Source organism: Leucoraja erinacea, chromosome 14 (assembly GCF_028641065.1).
Source record: "Leucoraja erinacea ecotype New England chromosome 14, Leri_hhj_1, whole genome shotgun sequence".
NCBI lineage: Eukaryota > Metazoa > Chordata > Chondrichthyes > Rajiformes > Rajidae > Leucoraja > Leucoraja erinaceus.
The window spans coordinates 26,043,862-26,055,927 of record NC_073390.1 but is presented as its reverse complement, the minus strand read 5'-3'; the positions used below and the strand labels follow the sequence as shown (position 1 = coordinate 26,055,927).

The 12,066-nt window shown below is 43.4% G+C and overlaps 1 protein-coding gene across 5 annotated transcripts in view; it reads left to right on the top strand.

The window, feature by feature from the left end:
• The first annotated feature begins 253 nt into the window (after positions 1-253).
• ky (kyphoscoliosis peptidase) overlaps positions 254-12,066 on the top strand; it is a 152,228-nt gene continuing 140,415 nt past the window's right edge. For 4 of the 5 annotated variants that reach the window (XM_055645901.1, XM_055645900.1, XM_055645899.1 and 1 more), the window contains exon 1: positions 255-1,077. The gene's annotated coding sequence lies outside the window, so the exon portion shown is untranslated. Of the gene's footprint in view, positions 1,078-12,066 lie in introns of all 5 variants that reach the window. The other variant, XM_055645897.1, reaches the window with a different exon arrangement.

Below are 12,066 nucleotides of genomic sequence, written 5' to 3'. Positions count from 1 at the left end.
GTCAGGCTTTTGGACCAATATAGGGTCCCTGCAGTTCATAACGTCTGCCTCGATTCCACCCACTGTACTAGTCATGAACTGCAGAGATGTGGACCACCTTTGAAGGGCAGGTGCAGAGGGACTCGATGGAGAGCTGTTACTGTGGATAGATATCTTATTTAAAGGGAACCTCCTGAGGTGGATTCCCAGCATTGGATCTATGCAGGGGTGTGTGGGGAGGGGCAGTGTGTGTGGGGAGGGATAGTGTGGGGAGATCCCTTTAACCGAAGCCAAACAAAACTTGGAGCAATGCAGAGCACTCCTGATGCCTCATCCTCTGAGGACTCATTGTGTACTGACCATAATCCTGATCCCCAGGCAGGTACAGGAGTTTCAGTGGTCTGGACTCCTCTGTGCGTGAGCAGGGGAAAACCCCTCAAGAAAAAATGCAGAAATTAAATTAAGCCCACAGGTTTCCTTGGATGATTTTGGGTTGAAATTAAATTGAGTCACACATCAAAACATCTCACTTCAGGATCTAGTTTCTAGTCTGTTGACATTGACCAGTGGAAGAAGGCATTTTAGGTCAACTGCTCAATGCTGGCCCTTTGGTCTACCCTGTGAAATTACTGGATATAATCTGCTTTGTTTTTGTCTTTCATTAACCTAAAGGACAAGGCCTGGTGCTTGGTTACATGTATACTGTCACACTACATAGTCATGACCAATGCAGGCAAATATCCTGAGAGTGGGAAGGGTTGTAGGGAAGGGAAGGGCTGAAGCAGAATTGTGCAAGAGACCTGAATGCTGGGTGTTGTCCTGACATTTAAACAACACCAGGTGAAATGCTATGTGGAACGAGTAGAGGTCATTGTGATGTCAGTACGGCTCACAATGGCATTGTGTGACTTAGGAGAAGACACTGGAGGAGATCCATTCTTAACAGAACGAAGCAGAAATATAAAGGGGTATATAAACTGAAATCGTCAGACCAGGATATAAGTCCAGATCTTGACATTTGACAGCATGTTTCGACCAACATTACAATCACCGTGGATGCTGTATGAAATTTAACCTGTCCAATCCACTGTTCTCCAGGTAAGGTTGTTTTCTACAGTACTCCACTTAGTTTTAGTTGGTATGTGCAAGTTATCAACTGCTCCTAATTTCTCTCACGCAGTGAAGATCGGCATTTCCTCACAGAGTTTCAACATGTCTGGAATATTTGGCTTAGTGACTGGTCGGGATATATTCATGGGTGTTCTGGACACCTTCCGAGATGGAATAAAAGGCAATGAATGTTTGTCAAGTTAGTAGAAGCACAGTCATTCTCATAGGGCAGGAAGAAAGTAGATGAAGGCCTCCACTTCAGAGATGCTGCCAGTGAATCCTTGGGTCCCCACAACTGAGGGAAGTGCTCAGCTGATGCTACTAGATATCCCAACACGTTTAGATACATGTAGAAACAAGGAACTCCATTTGCTAGTTTACACAAACGAACACAAAGTGCTGGAGTGACTCAGCAGGTCAGGCAGTATCTCTGGAGAATATGGATAGGTGTGGATTCGGGCCGGGACCCTTCTTCAGACTGTCTGAAGAATGGTCCCAACCCAAAACATCACCTATCCATGTTTTGCAGAGTTGCTGCCTGACCTGCCGAGTTACTCCAACACTTAGGTCCAAATGTTCTCTCCCATTACTGGTTCTTTTTAACAAAAGTGCAGGCAGAGACCAAATACTTATAGTCTTTGCAATAACATTAGCTGAAATTGGAAAAACTTAAAACATATTCTTCCAAAAGGAAAGTATATTTATATCAATGAATTTCTGAGTTAACATTAAGCTGCTGAGTTTGTCAGAAGAGAAAAGTAATTAGAGGAATCTCCAACAGCGTCCAGTATTTCAAAATTTATCTGATCGAATCACATCGACGTTTCAGAAGATGGTACAGAAAGGATGGAGTTCAATGTTCAGAATATACCTTCATGTTTCCAGTAGCTCTGGTAACAATTGTCAGCAGGGCAGCAGAATATAATCCTTCTTGTGTTGTGCATTGATGGATTGACAAGAGCAGCTCCCAGGAATTTGTGATTCTGGGCACTTAGTTCCAGGCTGTGTGAAAGCAGTCACTTTGTACAGTGATTCTCCCATCCAATGTGCAATGCATACTCTCCCAACTTCAGAGAAGTTATGGACAGTGAGATTGAACTCCCAGCTCAGTTGCTCATCAATAACCCTGTTACTTTGTCGGTGGCAAGGGAGTTGGGCTGGTCTCGGAAATAAACTGTAGCTGCAATTTCCAGCAAGTCAGGCTATGAGCTGGAGATGCGGAGCTGGCACGGGAAACTCACACAACACTCCTCGCAACTTCAGGACTTTCTGTAAAGCTTCAGAGTTATTGAAATGGATTGGTGTTGTGATGTGGGGAAAGTGCATTTTGTAAGATCATCGAAACAACATGATACCTGTTTTTATAACTGTGATAGATAACTGTGTTATCTATGGTGATTCAGGAATAGCAATAGTGGGAGGCAATGTTTTTTTAAAGTAGGGCAAGCATTTTTGTACTCAATGCAGGGCGCAGACAGATTAACGTTTGGCAACATGTCCGACACCCCCTGCTGTCAGCCAAGGTTTTGCTCACAGTCTCTGGAGTTGGTCTTTGCGCTCACTGCCTGCTGCCCAGGTGTTGCCTCATCCATTGAGCCAAGGACAATAGCTCAGTGCTGGGCTCCACAGATCCCTCTCAGTTTTTGAACCAAACCAAACGATGCACACATGATTACCACAGACCTGAGGTCTGCCTTCTGTGCAAAGATTTGGTGCACATCTCATCAGGACCACTCGTGGCAATGTCACCCAGAACTCATTACTGCGTGAAGTTCTGGTGGGGCTCGGTTGTGCAAGCAACATGGCTGAAATAGGATCTAGGCCCCAAACATCACCTATCCATGTTCTCCAGGGATGCTGTCGTCTGAATAAGGATCTCAACCCAAAACGTCACCTATCCATTTCTCACGGGATGCTGAAGTCTGGAAAAGGATCTCGACCCCAAACATCACCTATCCATGTTCTCCAGGGATGCCTGACCCGCTGAGTTACTCCAGCATCCATGTTCTCCAGGGTCCTTTTGTGTATTAACCGGCATCTGCAGTTCTTTGTTTCCATGCTTCATTGGACAATGGAACTGGGTCTGTCACATGACCGTCAGATGATTTGTTTAGTTTGCATCCACTCCATTGGATATTAGTGAACTAAAGCCAGGTATATACAACTAAATTACTTATCAGACATCAAATGAATGTGCATGAAACAATTATAATCAAAACTCATTCATTTGACTTAAATTTAAATTATTTCTACTGACCAAGAGAAATGACAAAGCTTGGTTTGGCCTTGGTTTGCAAATGAAAATATATTGATTTTCTGGCACCATCTGTGGAGAGAGGTACTCAGCAAATGTTACCAGTTAATGCCCCTTCATCATAATTTATATTTTCACTCCAACATTTTCACCAAGAAGAGCAACATTTACAAAGGCTTGTTTGCAATAAACTGGGGAGATCATCGGCAGATCTATGGGAGGGATTTTCCCCACAGTTTTATGTCACTCCAGAAGCGGGGAGAAATATTTCTCATTTAGTGATGTAAATAAAATCTACTTCCTCCTCCTCAAGAGCAGTTATAGCCAGTGCACTGAATTGATGCATAGAACTGAGGCATTCAAATGATAACATGTGACTATGTGTGTGTGGGCAGTGGATGTGGTCTGGGAGTGTTTTGAGTGCACACGTGTATGTGCAGGCGTAGTGTGTGTGTGTGCACAACTGTTACTGTGTATGAGTTAGGGATGTGAGTGAGTATGCGTGTGCACAAGATATGGGTGTGTGAGTTGTCAGTCTGAGTGATCAGTGATGTGTGTGCAATCTTTGAGTTTATGGGGCTGTGGGTGTGTACATAGGTTATGGGAATGCAACGATGTGTACTTACTATGCATGAGCATATGTGGTCTGTGTGTGTGGTCCGTGAGTGTGCATGTGCTATGTATATGCCCTCGGCCGTGTATGTGTGTGTCTGGGGCTCTTGGTTTGTGTGTGGGATTTGGAACATTGCAAAGGGTCTGGAGGGAATGGAAGGACTTCACACAGTACACATATGTAATAACAACATTTCAACCTGGATACAGAACATCTGTGATCGGGAAGCTCTGGTGAGTAGTTCCTTTGACCTAGAACTGCAGTCACCTGACAAATAGTTTCAGTGCAACCTGAAATAACATTCACTTTTAAGTGAAGCACCGTGGCAACAGTTTCCAGGTTGTTTCTTGTCACTCGGCACATGCTCTGTGCTTCCGATGTCAGGAGCACACATCATTAAATTGTCACCAGGTGAAAAACTGCAATGTTCCTACAAAACCCTGACATCATCAGCCCTATGAACTGACCAGGTCCTCGCTTTACACTTCTTACTCTGCATATGAATTTGTACAGTTTGCTGGAGGTTGCCAGCTCATTCCGTAAACTTCTCCAACCCTCCATTGCCTCTGTGTATGTGATCAATCGATCAATCAGTTTTATTCATCACATACACAATAAAGTGCAGTGAAATGAATTTCCCAGCAGCGGTACAATTAAAAAAAGAATACAGAATACACAATAAAATGTAACAAACATCCACTACAGCATTATTCACTGTGATGGAAGGCACAAAGTACAGTCACTCCATTGTTCCCCCGTGGTCGGAGCCATAATCTCCACAGTCGCCGCGGTTTCAGCTCCGGATTTTAAGTCCACGCCGCGCCCGCGGCTAAAAGCTCCGCAGACCGTGGCTTCAGGATGATATCGGCTGCGGGCCGGCGGTCGGAGCTCTTCTCCGCCGGTTGCTAGCGAGGGGTTCCAGGCTCCGGACTCCGCGCCCGTGGCTAGAAGCTTCGCAAACCGCGACTTCAGGCTGTAACAGTCTGCGGGCCAGCGATTGGAGCACTCCCTTCTGGCGACCACGGCAAGGGCTCGCCCGCTCCGCGTTGAAAAGTCCACGCTGCGCCCGCTGCTGAAACTCTGGGCCAGACTCCGGGAAAGGCCACACCAATCCATGGTGTTAGGCCGCGAGGGAGGTGACATGGAAAAGTCACCTCCTCTCCACCCCCCACACGACACCCTAAACTAAAACAAAAAAAAACAAAAAGTAGAAATGACGAACATGCTGCTGGCAGGGCAGCTGACACGCAGCGCCCTCACCGACCATCATGCATGTTTGTGTGATGTGCATGAGTGTGTTGATACAAAGCGGAAACAAGCCCTTTGGCCCATCGATTCACGCGGATCAGCGATCACCCTGTATACTAACCTACAGACTTGGGACAATTTACCTCTTTACTGAAGCAATTAACATACAAACCTGTACATTTTTGGAGCGTTGGAGGAAACTACGGCACAGGGAGAATGTACAAACTCCGTACAGTTGTGGCGCCACCCGTGGCCACTTACTATGCGAACCCTCGGCAGTCGGGGTAGGGTCACGTGACTGGGTTATGGCGGGAAGGAGTTGTCACGAGGTTTACGGGTGTGCCCTAGTGTATGTAGTGAGCCCTGTGTCAGCCTTCCCCCATTTGCGTGTGTGTTGTTCTCTTTACTTCAACAGTAAAGATCTCTTTGATTCACCACGTGTGGCTTGCTTATTTGCCCGCCATACTGGTGACCCCGACGATCCAAAATGGTCATTTTGGATTTCAATCTTGTTTGCAGCCAATGTTCTACCTCAACAGCCCGAGGTTGCTGACAATCTGGCCCAGCAGAATGCATACGATTCTTTCACTCTGCTCCATCAATCTGCATAAGCACAAGCATTTGAAAGATGTACTTAAAGTTACATATGTATTCATTTACCAAAAACACAGATTATTTTGATGCCGGGTTTTTACCCAAAATATTGACAGTTCCTTTCCCCCATAGATGCTGCTGAACCCACTGAATTACTCCAGCAGATTGTTGCTCCAAAATCCTGCATCTGCAATCACTTGTGTCTCCATTTAGTTTATCTTGCCCATGCTATTGCTTCCGTTCAAGGACAATGTGCCAGGCAATTATTGTAAGGTACGGGTATCTCATTTCCACAATCTGGTTTTCTCTGACTCCTTGAAATAAATCATCGCAGATTAATCCACACATTGTAAATTTCTCTTTCCATTAAACGCACTTCCAGATTTTAACCAACTAATTAAAGTGGGTTGGATTTAAATAGCTTAATGGATGGATAAACAGAAACAATGATAAGGCGGTGGTTAACTTACGGTGCTCAGTTGAAAATGATGTTACCCAAGCATTTTGTTGGCTATATGATTGAATAGTGATGATCTGTTTGTCACCACGAATCAATAAATCCTCCATGGGATCAGTTATTCTCAGAGACAGAGTGATCGAGCTCAGTTAAAGGCTAGTCTTTCTTTTCAACTTGCACTTTGTTTACCGTGGAAGTATTGTTAGTCAGGCCAGGAAAGTAAAACAGTTGCAAAGCTAAGGTCAGTTGGGTATAGCAATAGCAGATGGAACTTCATCCTGAGAAGTTTGAATTGATGTTTTAAAGGAGCAAATAATCACAATAATCAATTAAAGATAGAAAATACACCAAGAATGATAGGGCCATGGGGTATGGTGAGGAATCTTGATGTACAAATTTAAGAAACAGTTAAATGGTCAAGTCAAGTCGAGTTTATTGTCATATGCATCTGGTGAGGTACAGGTACGATGAAAATCGTGCTGGCCAGTGACATCACAGGCGCATAGTCTGACAACACACTACATACATTTCCCAAAATTGTAACAAGACAGTGAGAATAAAAAGTGTGCAAAAAGAAGCAAGATATGTGCAAAATACCCAATTACAAAAGCTTATAGTGGTGTAAGTGGTCATAGCCATAGAGTCATGTAGCACAGAAGCAGGTCCTTTTGCCCAACTTGCCCATAGCAAAGTGATCCATGGTGTTCCATTGCCAAGGTATGATTTGGGTTGTGCGTCACGATGCGCCAACCAATTTTTGGGATGTCGCATAAATGACGTGCAAATGACGCCCAAGTGGGACAGGCCCTTAAGGCTGGGAGAGGCTGGGTGCCGACACTGGGGCCCAGTGTGACTGTGCTGACACTGTTCTGCTGGTTGAAACCTCAGGAAATTCTAAAATATTTGTCAGACCTGATTACCCTTTGATAAATTCATGCTGACTTTGTTCAATCACATTATATTCTAGTTGCCTTGATGGGAACTGGAGTTGGCTGGCAGTTGTGATCTTGTATGATGAATAGAATATATTTATCTTGGGGGGGGGGTGGACCGTTTGCCAGAAATGCAGAATTAATTAAAAATTCAAAATATACTTTATTGTACATCTCTGAAATACTTGAGCACAGAATAGTCAACATTTCCATCACAGGTCACTTTATTGGATTTGCAGACACAAAGTGCTGGAGTAACACAGCGGGTCAGGCAACTTTTCCAGGGAACATGTATAAGGCAACCAGTTTGCCGAATACTTGCACTCGGTCTACCAAGGCTTACTAGATCTCCCGGTTGCTAACCATTCCCATACTGATCTTTCTGTCCTGTACCTCCTCCACTGCCAGAGTGAAACAACATGCAAGTTGGAGGAATAACATTTCAATTTCCACTTGTGTAGCTTACCAATAGTAAGAATATTGAATTATCCAATATTAGCCAACGACCAAACACCCTTCCCCCACTTTTCTCTGCTCTTTCTCCTCTTTCCTTGTTCCTTGGACTAACACCTAGAATTTTGCAGTTCCTTTTTGTCCATTTTATTGCATTTGCTTAATGCTAGCAGCAGTGTCCTCTATTACACACTCCCTCCCCTTGTCCCCCTCATCCCCACTCTCCATCTCCCTCTTTCTCCACTTCCACCTCCCTCTCTATTCTTCTCCACCTGATCCCCTTTCTCTATCTGCCCCTGCCTCTCCCTCTCCTCCTGCCCCTCCCTCTCCTCTTTTCCATCCCTCTGCCCCCCCCCCTCCCCCCCCCCCCCCCCCCCCCCCCCCCCCCCCCCCCCCCCCCCCTCCCTCCACCGCACCACCCAGCATGGGCATAGTCAGCATCTCTGCTTCCCTGCACTATCGACTGCTGTAGTGAAAATGTTGCCAGATTTCCAAGATAGATATATATTTCTGGAATACCTGCTCAAGTTAATTTGCATATTGCTGAATGTAGAATATTCTATGAACCATTCTAATCAGAGCTTGTAGAATGCAACTTCAGCTGCATTAAAAACAATATGTGATCCTTCTGACTGTAATTTTATGCAGTTGGCCAAATACAGCTAAAAATATTTCTGTTACCAACATTACATTCCATTCACAACCGATACAGCAGCTATTTTGCGAATAAAGCTAGTTTTCAAATTAATATTATTTAAACTACAAGAGTTTTACATCATGTTAATTTACAGTTTAAATTCCGTAATTGTTTATCAATCCTTGGCAAATTGCAAAGAATAGTTGGAAAACTCTACCCCACTGATGTGTGGAGCAGCTTTTGAGTATCAGTGGGCATGTGTGTGTGGATGATCTTGTAAAATTGGCACACATGTAGCTGGTGGAGTCAAATGCGAAACTAATTTGAACCACATTAGGAATCTGAATCCAGCATATTCCCAAGAACTGCGCTGCAATCATCTATTTTACATTTTCCTTGATCTTCACTCCCCCCTTTGATAAGGGCATTCGCACCTTACCGTTCCTTATCTCTGTGTCTCCCTCCCCCTGACTCTCAATGTGAAGAAGGGGCTTTCGCACCTTACCATTCCTTATCTCTGTGTCTCCCTCCCCCCTGACTCTCAATCTGAAGGAGGATCTCGACTCCAAACATCAACCATTCCTTCTATCCAGAAATGTTGCCTGTCCCGCTGAGCTACTCTAGCATTTTGTGTCTTCCTCAAAGGCCTGTCTGATTTCCTCTTTATTTTTGACCAAATATACAGCATTATTGTCATCCAAGGTTTACCGTTTACGTTTAACTTACCGTGCTATTCTTATCCTTACTGGAACGTGATGGTCGTGAAATCTGATCAGCAGTTGATTAGTAGTTTCCAGGCAAGTGAGTTGCTTTCAAAAGAGTAAAAGTGAAAGTGTGCAAGTTCTTGTTACAGTGAATTGCAAGGCAGGTAGGAGTAAGGGAGGTGGACAGAAATGCTGGAGAAACTCAGCGGGTGAGGCAGCATCTATGGAGCGAAGAGAATAGGGGTAAGGGACCTTGGTAAGTTGACAAGAGAAATTGAGTTGGATAAAAGAAACATAAGTCAGGAAAAGGCAGCTGGGATCAAGAGTATCCCTGGACAAGTATAGGGGATTGTGTAGCACACTTAAGAAGAAAATCAGAAGGGCAAAAAGGTGTCAGGAGACAGATCTGGCAGATTAAATTAAGGTGAATCCAAAGAGGTCAAGGTCTGGGTGTCAAAATCGAGGAATTGAGTAATATTCAGGTGTGTCACTGATGGACTGTCCATGATGGACCCAATGTTCCAGGTCCCCAATGTCATGTGGAGGAGTGAAGGGGCCTCGACCCCTTGATCCAATAATCCTAATTGACCTATAACTTTCATCCTTTCCTGCAAGCAGCATTTGAACATTGTTATCGATGAGCCAATTCTTTCCCAGCTTGAGAGGTGGGATCAGTTGCCTGTCAGATATTGTGACAGCTTTTGTCAATAGAGTAGCTAATCAGTTTCCATCTGATGAGAAAATGTGACAGTAATGACAGAAATCCAGTGAGCGAAGTAGTGAAACAAATTTGTCTCGTCAACATCCTGTCTAGATTCATAGTTCTCAGCACTCAGGACCTCACTGTGACTAATGACCTTTGAAATATTTGCTGCTTTGAAATGCTGTTGATGTTAGGTAAAGGCATACATTTAGCATGTGTATTCTTTGTTTAAAGTGTAATCAATGGGAAGAACTTTGCATTAAGGTTGCAAAACAAACAAACCCAATCCATGCATTTCTCACGAATGGAAGGCTACATGCAATATTTACAATACGATTCAAATATTGTTAGAGCTCAGGGTTGCCATCCAATGGCTAATACATCAAAACAAAAATCAGTAATGGTATATTATTTATCCAGTCACAGTACTTCTTGATGTTGACCTCACAGATTAATATTGTATGGAGAAGGGTCCCGACACGAAATGTCTACTATCCATGTTCTCAAGGGATGTTGCCTATCCTGTTACTCCAGCACTTTGCATGGGGTGGAAGATTGCAACCTTCACGTGGTCTGCCCTGTTTCGACGAATGCAATCAACTCGGCGTGTCCAATCAAATAGGATTAAATAGAAAAAGTTGTTTTACAACTTTAGGCTATGCATGCCATATACAAGAATAAGTAGAAGAAGCACTTTGCATCTTTTTTTTAATACTGCCCTACATAGATGTGTTAGGTTGCTCTCATCATGGTTAAACTGCACTGAATACTTTCTCAACAATTAACTGCAAATGATTTCACAATACGGCAGCAGTCATATTGCAATTATTAACCCGTTAGTGTGAATGTTATGGTGTATCATGTAAAATATATCATAATGAGAGCATACATGGGTGTTTCAGGCAACATCCAATAATTTTGATGACTAACATAAATTGTTTGAGCTTTATTCTTGAGGATTATGGTTAATCTGTAACTGAGAAAAAACTACTTTGCTCCACTACGATTGTTGTTGTAATTTGTCCTCCATTACAACCAGTGAACAATTCAACTAATCTGTGAAGGGTATTTAGCCTTATAATATGGCCATCCAGCTCATGGTTCTTTTAAATGGTCAATCCTAACAAATAGAACAAAATGGTCAATCCTGTGACGGTAGTTCACATGTTATCACATTACTGGTATAAGATGTAGAATAGAAACAGTGAGTTTTCATAGCAGCAATTAAAATCAGCCATACGTTCCTTGTATGTGCTGCCATTGCAAGCTCATCTCGAACAACATCCTTTACCATGGTTTTCTGATGGTTTAAGCATCTACTAGCCTACTTAAGCTGAGATCATCAGAGAGATGTTTCATTTTAAATCCTCACAAATATTTGGGCGGCACAGTGGTGCAGCAGTAGAGCTGCTGCCTTTCAGCGGCAGACCTGGATTTGATCCTGGCTACGGGTGCTGTCTGTACGTTCTCCCTGTGACCACGTGGGGTTTCTCGAAGGCGCTCTGGTTTCCTCTCACATTCCAAACACACGCAGATTGGTGTGTTCATTGGCTTCTGTAAATTGGCCCTGGTGTGTAGGATGTGGAAGTGGAGTAACATAGAACTAGTGAATGGGTGATAGATGGTCGGTGTGGACACGGTGGGCCAAAGGGCCTATTTCTTTGCTGTATCTCTAAACTAATCTAAATAAGTCTTATGGATGGCAGCTTTTCCCATTTTGCTGAATGTATGCTGTCTCCTCAATATACAGACTCAACAATATCTGTAAACTTAAGTGTTGCACTTAGCAAAAATTAGGACGAGAGCTGTGTCTTGAGGGTGCTCTGCAGACTATGTAACATTGAGAATTAATGGACTTGACACCCTCTTTCCGAAAGAACCATTTTATCAGCCGACCATCATCCTCATGAAGCTATTAGCATTAACCTCCAGCAAATTACAGTAGTTGCAATTTCTGAACATTTTGAAAAGGAACAAAAAGAAGAAGAGGACTCGGCCCTTGTGCTTGCTGTTTCGAAAAGCAATTCAATTAGTTCCACGGTTACCACCTTCCCTACAACCTTGCAAGTATCTCCCCTTTGAATATTTAGCAAGTTTCCTTATGGAAGCTTCTACTTGTTTGGATGTTTCCCAGATCATAATAATTTAACTGTGTTGCATCACTTACCCTTATACTTTATCTGCATCCTTAATCAAGTACCTTATATTAATGTCCCTGATTGTTGACCCATTGGAAATGATCATTGCTTATATACTCTAATATAAGCTATTACATCTCTCCTTAATGTTCTTTCTAATAACAAGCCCTGCTTCTTCACTCTCCACAGAACACAGTCCCAGGTAAATAATAATGCAAGTCACTAACTCTGTTATGATATGATA